The sequence below is a fragment of the Ictidomys tridecemlineatus genome, unplaced genomic scaffold (assembly GCF_052094955.1).
Source record: "Ictidomys tridecemlineatus isolate mIctTri1 unplaced genomic scaffold, mIctTri1.hap1 Scaffold_873, whole genome shotgun sequence".
Classification (NCBI taxonomy): Eukaryota; Metazoa; Chordata; class Mammalia; order Rodentia; family Sciuridae; genus Ictidomys; species Ictidomys tridecemlineatus.
The window spans coordinates 63,690-77,860 of NW_027526117.1; the positions used below are offsets into that span (position 1 = coordinate 63,690).

Sequence of the window (14,171 nt, forward strand, 5' to 3'; positions counted from 1 at the left end):
TTCTAATTTTTCACATCTACTTTTCTACTTTTTCAATCTCTAAGTGGCAATCATAGTTTTCTTTCTAAAAATCTTCAAAGTCTTTGCCCTGTACATAGAAGGGATTTTAGTTCATTTTATGTTTCTATAACAAAATATCCAATACTGGACAATGGATAAAGAATGAAATTTTATTCAGCTCACAGTTCTGAAGTCTGGAAAGCTCAGGAGCAAGGTGCCAGCATCTGGTGAGGGTCTTCTTGCTGCACTGTAACATGGCAGGGGGCATCACATGGTGAGACAGAGCAAGCCTATAGGATCAGGTCTCTCCCTTTTATAAAGCCATTAATGCCATAAGGAGGCACCTCCCTCATAATCTTATCTACTCTCATTCACCTCTCAAAGGCCTCATCTCCAAATCCATTAGCAAATGAATGTGGGCTTTCAGTTTCCAGCACAAGAACTTAATGGGGATAAATTCAAACCTTAACAGGAGAGGTCAGAATACGTTCATCTACTCGACCAGGTAGTAAATACTTTGATTTTCTGATCAGAGGGTGTCGGGTTGCACCTATATAACTCAGTCATTGCAGTGTAAAAGCAGCTGTAAGTGGGCTGTGCTCCAGTAAAAATTTATTTACAAAAACAAATGGCAAGCTGCACTCTGGTACATAGAATAAAGAGTAAATTCTTGAACTTTAAACCACTTTTAGTAAACCTGTCTCTATTTGCATCTCTGACTGCCCACTCCTTCGTATTGTCCTGCCCCCTCCTTCATGTTTAAGGCTTTAATGTTGCTTTTTTGTTTTCTTATGTGAATGTTTCATTTAGGTCTAATTTACATACCATGGAATTTATTCATTTAAAATGTACAGTTAATGTGTTCACAGAAGAAATCCAATGCTTATTAGATATCTTCCCTAGCCCTTCCATCAGCCACATAGCTCTTGCCACCACTAATCTATTTTATGACAGTGTAGATTCACCTATTCTGGATTTTTCATATAAATATAATCACATAATAAGTGGCCTTTTGTGACTAGATTCTTTCATAAAAATCTTGGAATTTCAATTTCACTATCTTTTCAAGATTCATCCAGACAAGCCTATATCAGGAATTTATTTCTTTTTATGACTGAATAATAATCAATTGCATAAATATTTCATATTTTGTTAACACATTCACCACTTGATAGAAATTGTTTCCTCCTTATGGTAATGTGAATAATGTTGCTATATGCATATTTGTGTATGAAGTTTTGTGTGAACATATCCTTTTGGTTGCTTTTTAAAATTTTTTTTGACTCTATACCCAGGAGTGGAATTTCTGGATCATATGGAGCATTAGTCTGTTTTCTATTAATACAACAAAATACCAAGGCTGGATACTTTATAAAGAAATAATGTTCCTGTCTTGTGACCATAGGGCCCAAAGAGCATGGAATCAGTCCTCTGGCTGCATGACAATATAGCAGAGAAATGGAAAGGGAACTCTATGAGTACAGAGGAGCCAAGCATGTGGGGTAGCCTCACTTCATAACATATGTCTTTTGAAAGGTAACTCATGCTGAGAGACCAGCATTAGTTTATTCCAATGACCTGATTACTTTCCACTAGGGTTTACCACTTAAATGTTCCAACAAATTCCAGAAACCAAGATTCTTGCACATGAACCTTTTGGGTACAAACCATAGCAAATATTTGTTGTTTAACTTTTTGAAGGAGTTTCTTTATGCTATTTGCCCAGTTTAGCTGCATCATCTAACACTACATCCTGACTAACACTTCTTATTACCTTTTTTTTACTAGTGAGTATAAGTAATATCTTTTTTTTGGTGATGCTGGGGACTCTACCAACTGAGCTATATCCCCAGCCCAATGAAGTGATATCTTATTGTAGTTTGAATCATGTTTTTTTAATGTAATACTCAAGACAATGAGAATTGTTTTCAAATACTGATGGTCATTTTTATAAATTTGGAGAAATGTCTATTCAAGTCTTTTGCTCGTTTTTTTAAAGACTGTTATTTTTAACAGTTATATAATTGCATCTATGTATAATCCAGATTATTTTACATGGAAATATATTTCTCTCAGAGGCAAGCAAACCTGTACCATATAGTATATAAATAAAAAGAGTAATACTAAATACTCAAATAAGTACTTTATTTTTTTATTTGTTAATTTTATATATACTTGAGAGTAGAGTGTAATTTAATATATTATACATATATGGAATATAACTTAATACACAACCTGAATATAACTTCCCATTCTTAAGGTTGTACATGATGTATAATTTTACTGGTTGTGTATTCATATATGAATATAGGACACATGTCTAAATAAGATAAGTAAGTATTTAAAATATTAAAATAAATAAAATATTTTTTTAAAATTCAAGATTCTGTTATGAGAGGTTAACACTACAAGCTAAATACACAATTCTGAGTGATTCATACAGTCAAGATACTGTTTCTTCTTTCAGAACATTAAGAAATCAACTAAGCCTCAGAAGATATAACTGCCCTCAAGATTTTGATCAAAGTGGTTTTTTTTAACATTAAAATTCATCATGTGCACAATTAAAATATGTCAAAAAATGCATCTGCTACTCTAGCTGATGTTCATGCTTAGTATGAGTTTGACTAAATTAGATCATTTTAGGGAAAAAGAAGCCAAAACAAAGCATTTACTTTGAAACATATACTAAATGATATATTTGTTAAATATATAATAATAAATATATACTATTATTTCTAATAAAATAATACCTATTTTATTAGAAATAATAATTTAAGGTGATAAAGGATTATTTATCATGTGAAAAATAGAGCAAAACATTAGAATGAGCAAACATTTTAAAACAACAAATATGGCAAAAGACACTTGCATTTATTTTTATTATAATCATCAATGATTTTTATTATTTCCACTGTATTTCATCAGCTTCTGAAACACCTCCTGAATCACTCCAGTTCATGGCAATATGACCAGACAGGATGGGGCAATGTCATCCCAATGAGCTTCTTGTTTATGCTGCTCTTCTATTTTGGTAGCTGAATGCCTTTTTAAATTGCTTCTGGAAGTGCACTCTTGGCATCACTGATATAGATAGGGTTGGTCGATGACATTTTGGCTTATTAGCAGGCATGAATTATTTTGGAAGTGATGGAGGTATTAATGGAAATTGGGGACTTGAGGTGGTAGTGGTGGAATTAGATGGAAGAAGGTGGAACTGGAGTTGGAATTGCCCACAGGTAGCATGATGTCTAAAGCCTCAGGTTTTGTAGAGTTTTGAGTTCTCAGTAATTTTCATTTGCCATCACTAGCAAAGAGATGATGTCATTAAATTAGGAAACTTGTGATAATAAATATTTCATGGAATTTAACTTTTTCAAGTTATTATTGACTTCTTTGTGTGGTTATGTGGTATGTGTGTGTGGTGGGTTGGTGTTGGCAGAATTTTAGAAAATTGCTAAGATCACATGTGCCCTGCTGTCATGGAACTTGCATTTGTGTGGGTTTATATTTATATTGCATATGTGTATTGAGGCAAATAGTTATTAGAATTCCTTGACTGTAAGAAACAGGAAATGATCATAGTTAAATAAGGAACAAATATACTTAATAGGAAGGATACGGTATAGTTCTCAAAACAGAGAAAAGAATCAGGACAGAAAATGAGGCAGCTACAGAAATTTAGGAAACTGTATCTAATGGGACAATCTCTCTTCAAATCACTTCTGTCAAATTGAGTGAGCACCAAATACATTTTGTCTCTGCTCATAATTGAAATTCTAGAGCAGAGAATATGGCTGGACTGCTTTGGGTCATGTGTTCACACTTTGGCAAGGAAAGGTGGGTTTGTAAATTGATAATAAAGGGGGAATTGGTTTTGGAAAGGTAAACACAGTATATATGAACCAGAAAGGAACAAGATAAATGCATAAAGAGCAATAATAGAAGGAAGAATATATAAGCACTATGAAGGAAGCTTTTTAAAATTCTGAGAAAAGACGTGCATGTGCACATGTGCACACACACATATATACACACACACACAGTGATTCATCTTGAAAACTTGCACAAAGGAAATGACATTGTTTTCCTTCTAAGAAGGCATATTTTATTTATTTTTTCAAGTTGGTAAGCACTTCAGCATTTTATTAGTTAAGATAATCTTGGGGTTAGGACTCATTTTTTAATTTATTTGTCTATTTTTTCATATTTTTATGGCTATATTAAATTCTACCTAATAATGGGATTTGTATGACATGGTTATATATGCATGCAATGTAACAATTTGATTTGGTCAGTGTCATTTTTCAGTACTTCCCCTTTCACTCCTTTCAAAACTCCCTGTGGACCATTCCTGTACTCTACTGGTCTCCCTTCTATTTTCATGAAATTTTCCCTTGTTATGAGTTACATATGAGGTGTGCCCCCAAAGCTGCTATATGCATTCAGGAATATTCAGAAGTAAAAGAATTGGATTGCAGGAGTAGTAACTTGACCAGTTCACCCAAGTTTGAAGGGACAGGGTGGTAACTGTAGGCAGGTGGGACATGGCTGGAGAAGGTGGGTCAGTAGGGATGTGTCCTGGAAATATAGATTGATCTTCCCTGTGACCCTTTTGCCCTTTCCTATCTCTCATTCCTAGCTGCCATGAATGTAGCAGTGTTCTCCATGAAATTCTCCTGCCATAATGTTCTGCCTCACTTTGGGCCCAGAGCAATGGACTCAGCTGAACATGGATTAAATCTATGGAACTGTGAACAAAAGTAAACTTTCCCACTTCCAAGGTCTTTTTGACAGAAAAATGCAAAATTTGTTAACATGAAAATTGGCACTAAGAAGCAGTGGCTAACCTGACCATATGATTCAGAATCCTTTGGAGCTTGTTTGGGGGAGAATTTTTAAATATCTGGAGCTGCAAGCTAGAAAGGCTTTAGAATGTTGTAAATAGAGCTTAATGGGAAATTCTGGTGGGAGCTCTGAATACTAGAATGCAGAGATAAAAACTGCTCATGAGGTTTCAGAGGGAAATAATGATTCCCTTGGACATTTGACTAGAGTCCATTCATGTTACATTGTGTCAAAGAAGTTGTTACATCCTGCCCACGTTCTGAGACTTCATGTGAGACTCTATATAAAGACATAGACATCTTCTTGAGGAAATTTCAAGGCAGCAAAGAATTCAATCAGTGGTGTGGATATTGTCCCCAGCTTTTAGCCAGGTTTGCTGTGAAAACGTGGGGCCAGAAATCATATCTGAAGGATTTTAGAAACTTAAGCTTGACTAGACAAGTGCATGTAAATCTGTGCTCAAGAAAAATGTGATTGTTAAGGAGATTATGACCACTACAGAGATGTTAAGCACTTTGTACAGGCACAATAGGAAAGATGGCTGAGGGCACCTCAGGAATTTGCAAGACAGCACACATTGCCTACTGGATAATGTGGAGGAAAATAATCATTTGAGAAAAGATCTTGGTGGCAGCCTGCTTTCACCAGGGGGCCTAGGAAATTGTTTCACACTGCTCAGCCACGCAGGACCTAAGATACTGCTGTTGTGATTACAGGGGCCCTTGGTACTGCCCCAACTTGTAGCAGACATTGACATCATCTACAGGGTGTCACTTATGCTGAAATACAGAATGCTCAAGGTAAGGACCATGGAAGCTTCCACCAAGATTTCAATGGAATCACTGGGAGGCCAGGCAAAGTGTAGCAGGATCCAAGTCCCTGTTGGTTGACCATGAAGGGGTGATGCATGAAGTTGTGATCATAACAACAAAGCTGAAATGAAGATCCCAGGAACCAAGAGATGCCTGTAATATGAACTTACCACTGGAAAGATCTTCTGCCTGTGCAGAGACTCAGACTATTGAGAACATGTGTGCACTGCAACTAGGAAGACTAAAGAGGCGGGGCTGTCCAGATCCTTAGGAAATCACATCTTACCACCAAGTTTCCCAGATGCCAGAGGTGGAGATATAAGGCTTATTTGTTTGGCTGAGTTTTGGTCATGTTTTAGTCCCATCTCTTTTGTCTCTGTCTGTATTTGTCCATTTTGGAATGGAAGATTTACTCTTTGCTTCTGTACATTGGATATATTTAACCTTTTTACTATTTATTTATTTATCTTTTTAAGGTTATGTAATTTTAAATTTGTTCTAATTAGTTATACATGACAGTAGGATGCATTTTGGACACATATATAAATGGAGTGTAACTTCCTCATGGAACATGTTGTAGAATCACACTGATTGTATAATCATATATGCACATATGGCAATAATATCTGATTGATTCTACTATCCTTCCTACCCCCATACCCTCACCCCTCTTCACTCCCCTCTGCCTAATCAAAAGTACCTGTATTTTCTTCCTAGTCCCCACTTATTGTGAATTAACAATAAATTTTTTTGATCTTTACAATGACTCACACTCAAGAGTTTTCCTTGAGTCTCAGAGAAGACTTTGGACATGGACTTTTGGAACAATGGTAAACTGTTAAGACTATGAGACTCTTGGAGAGTGAGTAAACTCATTTTTGTGTGTGTGTTTTGAGAGAGATGTGAACTTTGGGGGACCAGGGATACAATGTTATGATTTGGACATGAATTGTCCCTCAAAAGCACCTGTGATAATGCAAGAATATTCAAGATAAAATGATTGTATCATGAGGGCTGTAACCTAATTGGTTCATCCTATTCTGAATGGACTGACTTGGTGGTAACTGTAGGCAGGTTTATCATGGTTGGTGGGTCACTAGGGCATGCCCTGACCCTTTCAGCTTTTCCTCTCTTTGCCTTCTGAATGCAATGAAGGTAGCTGTGGTCTTCCACCACACCTTTTCTCCATGATACCTACCTCATTTGGGGCCCAAAGCAATTTATACATGGAATAAACCTATAAAACTTGAGCTCAAAAAACTTTCTCTCCTCTACGTTGTTCTTTTCAGTTATTTTGGTCACAATTAGAAAACATTGACTAACAATTCCCTCACTACTTTTTCCCCTCTTTTGCATTTTTTCTAACTTTCATATATAAGAGAAAACATAAAACTTGACATTCTGAATTAGGCTAAATTTACTTAATATATGATCTCAAGTTTCATCCACTTATATGCAACTTACATGACTTAATTCAGAGAATATATCTTCCAAGATAGCATATAGATTGTCAGAAAGGATCAAGACAGAGGAATAAAGTTAAGGGGTTGGGAAGGTGGAGATCTATTTGATTAATGGAGACCATTCTTGTTTGATTTCAATGTAGAGCAGCACTTTCCCAAGTATGCTTTTGAAATAGTAGTGATAATTGGGCACGGGATGTGGCTCAAGCGGTAGCGCGCTCACCTGGCATGCGTGCGGCCCGGGTTCTATCCTCAGCACCACATACCAACAAAGATGTTGTGTCCACCGAGAACTAAAAAATAAATATTAAAAAAATTCTTTCTATCTCTCCCTCTCCTCTCTCACTCTCTTTTTAAAAAAAAAATACTGGTGATAATTGAAACCCTATCAGGAGTCCCACAAGGTCAAAGTAATGTTCATAATAATAAGTTGGCATTTTTCTTTTTCGCACTCACTCTTTAAGGAATGTGCCCTGGGTTCTTCAGAGCTATATTATATGTGATGATGCCATTATTTTGATGATCAATGAAATGATGGAATAAGTAGTATGTGTTCCTGTGTCTTAAAAAAAGGTCTCATGGGATTTCTGACATAAAATATATTGATGAACAAAATCTATTTGGACTCCTAAATAATATAATGGCCATAATACTGTGGTAACTTTTCTAATCCTGTTTCAAGGAGCATATGAGTAGTCTGATAGCCAATAACTTGCAAAGTGTTTTGTGTAGCAAAATGGCATATATGGAGCTTCCTTTAAAGGAAAGTATGCTGGAAGACCACCAAATTGGCTGGGGAAACCACTGTGGAGAATAGGAGGGAAATTACAAGGCAGCTATAGGATCCCAGGCAAGGGATACATGCTACTGAAGCAGAAATGATAATGGGAAAGAGAAAAACAGCAGGCAAAACATTATGGACAGGTGGCCATTACTGGATGTGATGAACATGGAGCTTGCTAGAGAGTGAGATGTTAAGAATGCACAACTTGGATTCTAGCTCCTTATGATGGTCTATTTTTTATATCAACTTGGCTGGGTCATGGGATCCCCAAATATTTGGTCAAACATGATTTTATATATTTTCATTAGGACATTTTTGGATGTGATTAACATTTAGACTGAGTAAAATGGTTTGTATTGGACCTTATCTAATTAGTTAATGGCCTAAATACAACAAAAGGCTAAACCTTATCTGATTAGAAGAGTATTCTTCTATTTCACTCCCCCACCACCATTTTTTTTTCTTTTTACAAAGTTGGGCGTCGACAGTAGGTCTTGTGCATGCTAAGCAAGTTCTCTGCCACTGAACTGCACTACAGCACTCCCTGATGGCCTTGGAAATGGGACTCTTGCAGCAGTCCTATGGTTTTTGGACATACTGAGATGTTAGCTCTGTATATTTTGGACTTGCGGCTTTCATGATTGTATGAGTCACTTGGTTATAATAAATATATATTACATTCACATTCGTATGTTTGTACCATGGTTTCTGTTTCTCTAGAGAGTAGTTCTGGAAGAACAAATCTTGAGTGAATTTTCTGAATTGCTTCTATGTTTTTGAAAATCAACTCTCTAATATATTGATTTAAAAACGTTAACGATTCTCTTTTCAGTAGTAAAGAGAGCATGATAGTCCATGACATGATCTGACTAAAGAGGTATAAAAAAAATCCCCTTTCTAAATTCCTAATCAAACACAAAAAGCAAGAATCTGGGTGATTACATAGATGGTACTTGCAAATATTCTGGTCTAAATTAATAAATATAATAACATTGCTCCTAATGTTGCAGAACAAAGTGGGGAAAGAAAATGTTGGGCCAAGGGCTGAGGGCCACACAAATCTATCTGAAAGCTTTTCTGTCCTGAGAGAGATTTTTATCTCCCATAACTGCAGAGTTTATTTTCATTAAAAATCAAACCCAGAATCTTATCCTTTAGGTAATTTAATTACAACTCACGGGCTGGGGATGTGGCTCAAGCGGTAGCACGCTCGCCTGGCATGCGTGCGGCCTGGGTTCGATCCTCAGCACCACATACAAAGATGTTGTGTCTGCCAATAACTAAAAAATAAATATAAAAAAAATTTTTCTCTCTCTCTCTCCTTCTCTCTCTCTCACTCTGTCTTTAAAAAAAAAATACAACTCACACTGAATCACCATCTTCACAGGATGTCTACTCTTAATGTAAGGACATTCATTTGGAAGAAATCAGTTGAATTGGGAAGATAAGTAAAGACTGAAGAACTTAGAGAAAATGAATCCCTAAATTCCAATGATAGTCTTTTCCAGTAGAAGCAACTTCTTCAAAATCATCTGAGGAGTTAACCTTGCATTACCTAAGGAAAAATAATAGCTCCATCCCCACACCAGCCAGTTGTATGGCAAAGGAGTGATCCTCTACTCAGGACCTACCCCATCATTCCTCATGGTTCTAATCCTATAATTAGAGTCTGAAACCAGAAGGCCCCAGGTTAAGTGCAGCATGTGACCCATGAAGAGGTGAACCATACCCCATAAGAACAATTTGAGTTTTCCAGTTTATACAAGATAATTGGAGTTTACATGTGAAGCAAATATTAAAGAGATGGGATAACAAGGAGGGGAACACACAGTTGGATCTGGCTGAGTTTATTGATATGAGTTTACTAAGTGCAGTTAATTTTAGAGCCTGGGGACTTAGAAAAGGGTTTCAAAGTTTATATGGTTGGCTGAAACATGGCTTGAGAAATGGCTCACAGTGAATGAGCTAGAAGTGTCGGACCAGTCTTGATTTAGTGTAGACATATGGATTGTAAGACTTAGGAGATTTCAATGTCAGAGTGGATCTGTCACTTAAGATCTTGTCACCCATTTTGGAGACATACTTTTCCTGATAACTGTGAGAAACAAATAAGTGAGGAGAGCCCTGGCCTTCTTGAGGACTTGGTGGCTGCTCTTCTCTGTACACGAGTCAGTATAGTGGGAACTGCGGCCACTGAATCAGGAATTCTGAATTCAGTGAGAGTGACTGGATACCAGGATTGCAGGAGCCAAGTGGCAGACACTGACTGTAAGGTAATGAGTCAAAGCAACAATCAGAAGAGTCTGCCTCATGCAGGACTGTGGTGTTGGTTACTTGATCAAGGTGTTCCCAGAAATTAAATAGATAGGACTGCTAAATTCATGTTCTGTGTAAGCAGGAAAGTTCTAGGTCAAGTGAGCAAATGTCTAACCTGAATCATAGGATTATAAATCTGTTGTCCCCCAATCACTTCCTAGGCTTCAGTTTGTTCACAGATTCATAATATTTTGAATGGAAGGGAAAGGGCCCTGTACACTGCCAACATCGATATTGTTAGTGTTTCTCCCAGTCTTCCTCAAAGGAACCTATGGTCTTTTATCAGGTTAAATGCAATGAGAAAAAGGAAATAATCAGAAATTTTGGAGACTACTGAACACATGGACTCTGAACTAAAATTAATCCTAGAAGACTAAACATCAGTGAGGTCTACCTGTTAGGCATGCGGAGGTCGAGTGATCAGTGGAGTTTTACCTCGGTTCTCTCTCCTAGTGCTTTTCTATGTTCACAAACTCATTCTGTGGCTGTTTTCCTGGATCAGGCATGTATAACTGGCACAGTCATAATCATCAACAGTGATTTCCTTTCCTATGGATTTAGGGCTATTATGATGCAAAATGGTAAGTGTCATACAGTAGAACTGTCCCTTCCTAGAAAAAAGTCACAAGCCAAAAACAGTACCACATTCCTGAAGGGACTGGAGAGTAGTGCCACCATCAAGGACTTGGGAAATGTAAGGATGGCAATTTCCACATCCTCATTCAACTTTCCTGTTTACCCTGTGCACAAAGCAGATGGATCCTTTATATACAACCAGAGATATGAAAAATTGTGCTCTATAAGTGTAATAAGAATTGTAATGAATTTTGCTGACATATATAAATAAATAAATAAATAGGAAAAAACAGATGCATCTTAGAAAATTACAATGAATTATTCTAAGTTTAACTAGGTATTATCTTCAATTGCAGCTACTATACCAGATTTGGTTTCATTGCTTAACACATCCTTGGCACATGGTATGCAGTTATTGATTTGAGAATTTTATTTTTATCCATTTCCTGTCAATTAGGTCCACCAGAAAGAGTTTGCTGTTTTCTGGCAAGGCCATAAATTCACATTCTTTGTCCTTCCTCAAGGGTATATCAACTCTCTAGTCCTTAGTTTTCACTAGTCTGCAGAAATCTTGATCCCCTTTCCCTTCCACATGATGTTATGCTGGTCCATTTTGTTGGTTGGACCTAGTGAAAAGATACTACATCATACATTTTAAGATAGTTCCATGTGAGAAGGTAGGAAAAAATTCTGATCAAAATCCAGATCTTCCTGCTAAAAAATTCAGGACAGTGCTAAGTGTCTGGTGATATGAGACCTGTTGAGGTATCCCTTCTAAGGTAAAGGGTCATTTGCTGCTCTCTTACAGGCAAAACAATAGAGGAAAAATGCTGAGTAGAGCTCTTGAGATTTTCAAGGCATCATATTTTTTATTTTGGTGAGTTATACCAGTCCATATATTTTTTGAAGTATGCTGTATTATTTTATTGTATATTTCTAGCCTTTGTTATTATACAAAACTTGAGGTGACTCAAGAACCATGAGAGTAACAAGGAGAAAATAAAAAAGAAACATCTAATGAAGGAATGGAATATCTTCTAACTGTAACAAGTACCTGTTCTTATTTGTTGAACGGGAACCTCTGACATAATCAGTGTGTGGGGACATGGGCACATGAACTAGGGAAACGGACATGGGCCTGGTGCTTGTGCCTACTCATTGCCAGAAGGCACGTGTCTTCTACACCTTTTCTTAAGTGACTGAAGACAAACTACATGAGAATCCAGTATTTAGATTCTGCCCATTTTGAGGTATTAAATGCATAAGGAAAAGATTACTTATGTCCAAGTAACATGCAAAAAAATGTCTTTAGGGGCTGGGATTGTGGCTCAGTGGTAGAGGGCTCGCCCAGCATGTGCTCGCCCAGCCCTGGGATCTCTCCTCAGCACCACATAAGAATAAATAAATGAAATAAAGATATTGTGTCCAACTACAAATCAAAAATAAATATAAAAAAAATTAAAGGCTGGGGTTGTGGCTCAGTGGTAGAGTGCTTGCCTAGCATGAACAGGGCACAGGGTTCGATTCTCAGCACCACATAAATGTAAAATAAAGATAATGTGTCCACCCAAAACTTAAGAATAAACATTTTAAAAAATTAAAAAATATATATATTTTTAAACCAACATGGTTAAGTGTTAAGATTTTTAGAAATCAGAATATTTATTCACATAATTTTAAAGTCATAGCTAATCATACTTTACAGTAATGATTTAAGTGATGCAGTTTTCACATTTGTTTCCTTCAGAGAAAAGGTAGATTAGTTGTTTTTGAACAACTCAACTCAATGCAGTTTTGCAAGAGGAGACAGAGTTTCCAGCATGCTTTATTTTCAGTTCAGACACCTCAATTAAGTTCTTTCTAAATTCTGCCACTGTCTTCTGTTTGAAATTTATAAGCTCTTCTTTTGCAGATTCAGAAAGCTGTTCTAATTTCTCATAGCATTTCTGCTGGTGTTCCTCAGCCAACTTGACATCTTTGCTTTTTAATTGGGCCTTATCCAGAGCTTTGTTTGAGTTCTCTAGTTGATGAAGCCTTTGGTGCCTCTGTATAAGAGACCCTTTGCAGCCTCTATGAGCATTTAATATTGGAGAAGCTCTGTCAATTTTAAATCTTCATCTGATAAGACTCTATCCTCCACATTCCTAAGGTTTTCAAAATTGTTCAGCAACTTCAATAGGTATTTTTTGATGATCGTGGGTTTACCTAAAGCCAGGCTGTGCAAGCTGGCTGCAGTGTGAATATACTCATCAGCAATATTTGTATGAGATCTGGTCATTCTGTCTGCTTTAGAACAGGAATCCTTGATCCTGTGGGAATAGTAAATAAGAAAGTTCTCTTGCTCCAAGAAGTCATCCACCTCCTTAACTGCAGGAAAAAGAACTTCATCAGCACTTTTCACTACACTTTTTAAAAAGCCACCAAACATCTCTTTTTTTTCACTGAACACTTAGATCCTGATCATATTCTAGGAAAACATGAAAGTTGTGATTTACTGAGAACAGAATGAGAAGAAAGCTACTGAAGAAATACTTCATGAGAGGACATAGTCTTCTTAAAGAAAGCAAGATACTCAGCTTCCAGTTATTGCTTCATCTTTGCAAATTCTTCTTTGGTCATAGGCCCTTCACCCTCGGCCGGTTTCTGCATCTTTTTTTGAGGACAATTAAAATTTGGTTTTGTAGGAGCAGGAGGAATAATAAGCCTTGTCTGTGGCTTCAATAGAGTAACATGTAGCCACTCAAAGTTTCGATATCACCTGGTGGGAGAAAACTCTGGGCTCTGAAATGTGGGCTGTGGAGTCTTGGTGTGACTGCCTACTCAACCTTATCTCTGTCACTGAGTGCATCAGGTGTGTCAATCTGAAGTGAGGGATCAACATTCAGGTGCACAGACACAGACCTCAGGTTGCACGGTCCTCCTGCTGTTGCAGCCACTCGGGAACCATGGTCTTGGCAATGCAGCTCTAGAGCAGATGCTGCCTGGCCTTACTTAGCACCACACAGAGACCATTGACCAGAGGACTGCGACATGGAGAGCAGCACTGATGCTCTTCCAGTGAGGTGCATGTTGACAGAGCACAGTCCCTATATTGTTGACCACAAAGCTTCTGTGTTGAGTGAGGCCCAGAACGGTATGTGTAGTCTGCCTTGCCACACGATCCACCAGATACAATGGTGCTTTGATGGTGCTTGTGATATTGATGCTGTGAAGAGCCTCAGGCAGGGCTCTAGGTGAATCATCACTCAGGCCTTCAGGATTTTTGAGCAAATCACTGTAATCACCCTCAGAAAACTATCTCCATTTTAGAGATACGTCTTAGCCTGCTACCAGACTTTCATAGAGACTGAACATTTAACTATGGGCCACCAG

At 37.3% G+C, this 14,171-nt stretch overlaps 1 pseudogene; it reads right to left on the bottom strand.

Moving 5' to 3' along the window:
* Positions 1-12,541: 12,541 nt before the first annotated feature.
* Positions 12,542-13,448, bottom strand: LOC144374775 (sorting nexin-5 pseudogene; annotated as a pseudogene).
* Positions 13,449-14,171: the final 723 nt, after the last annotated feature.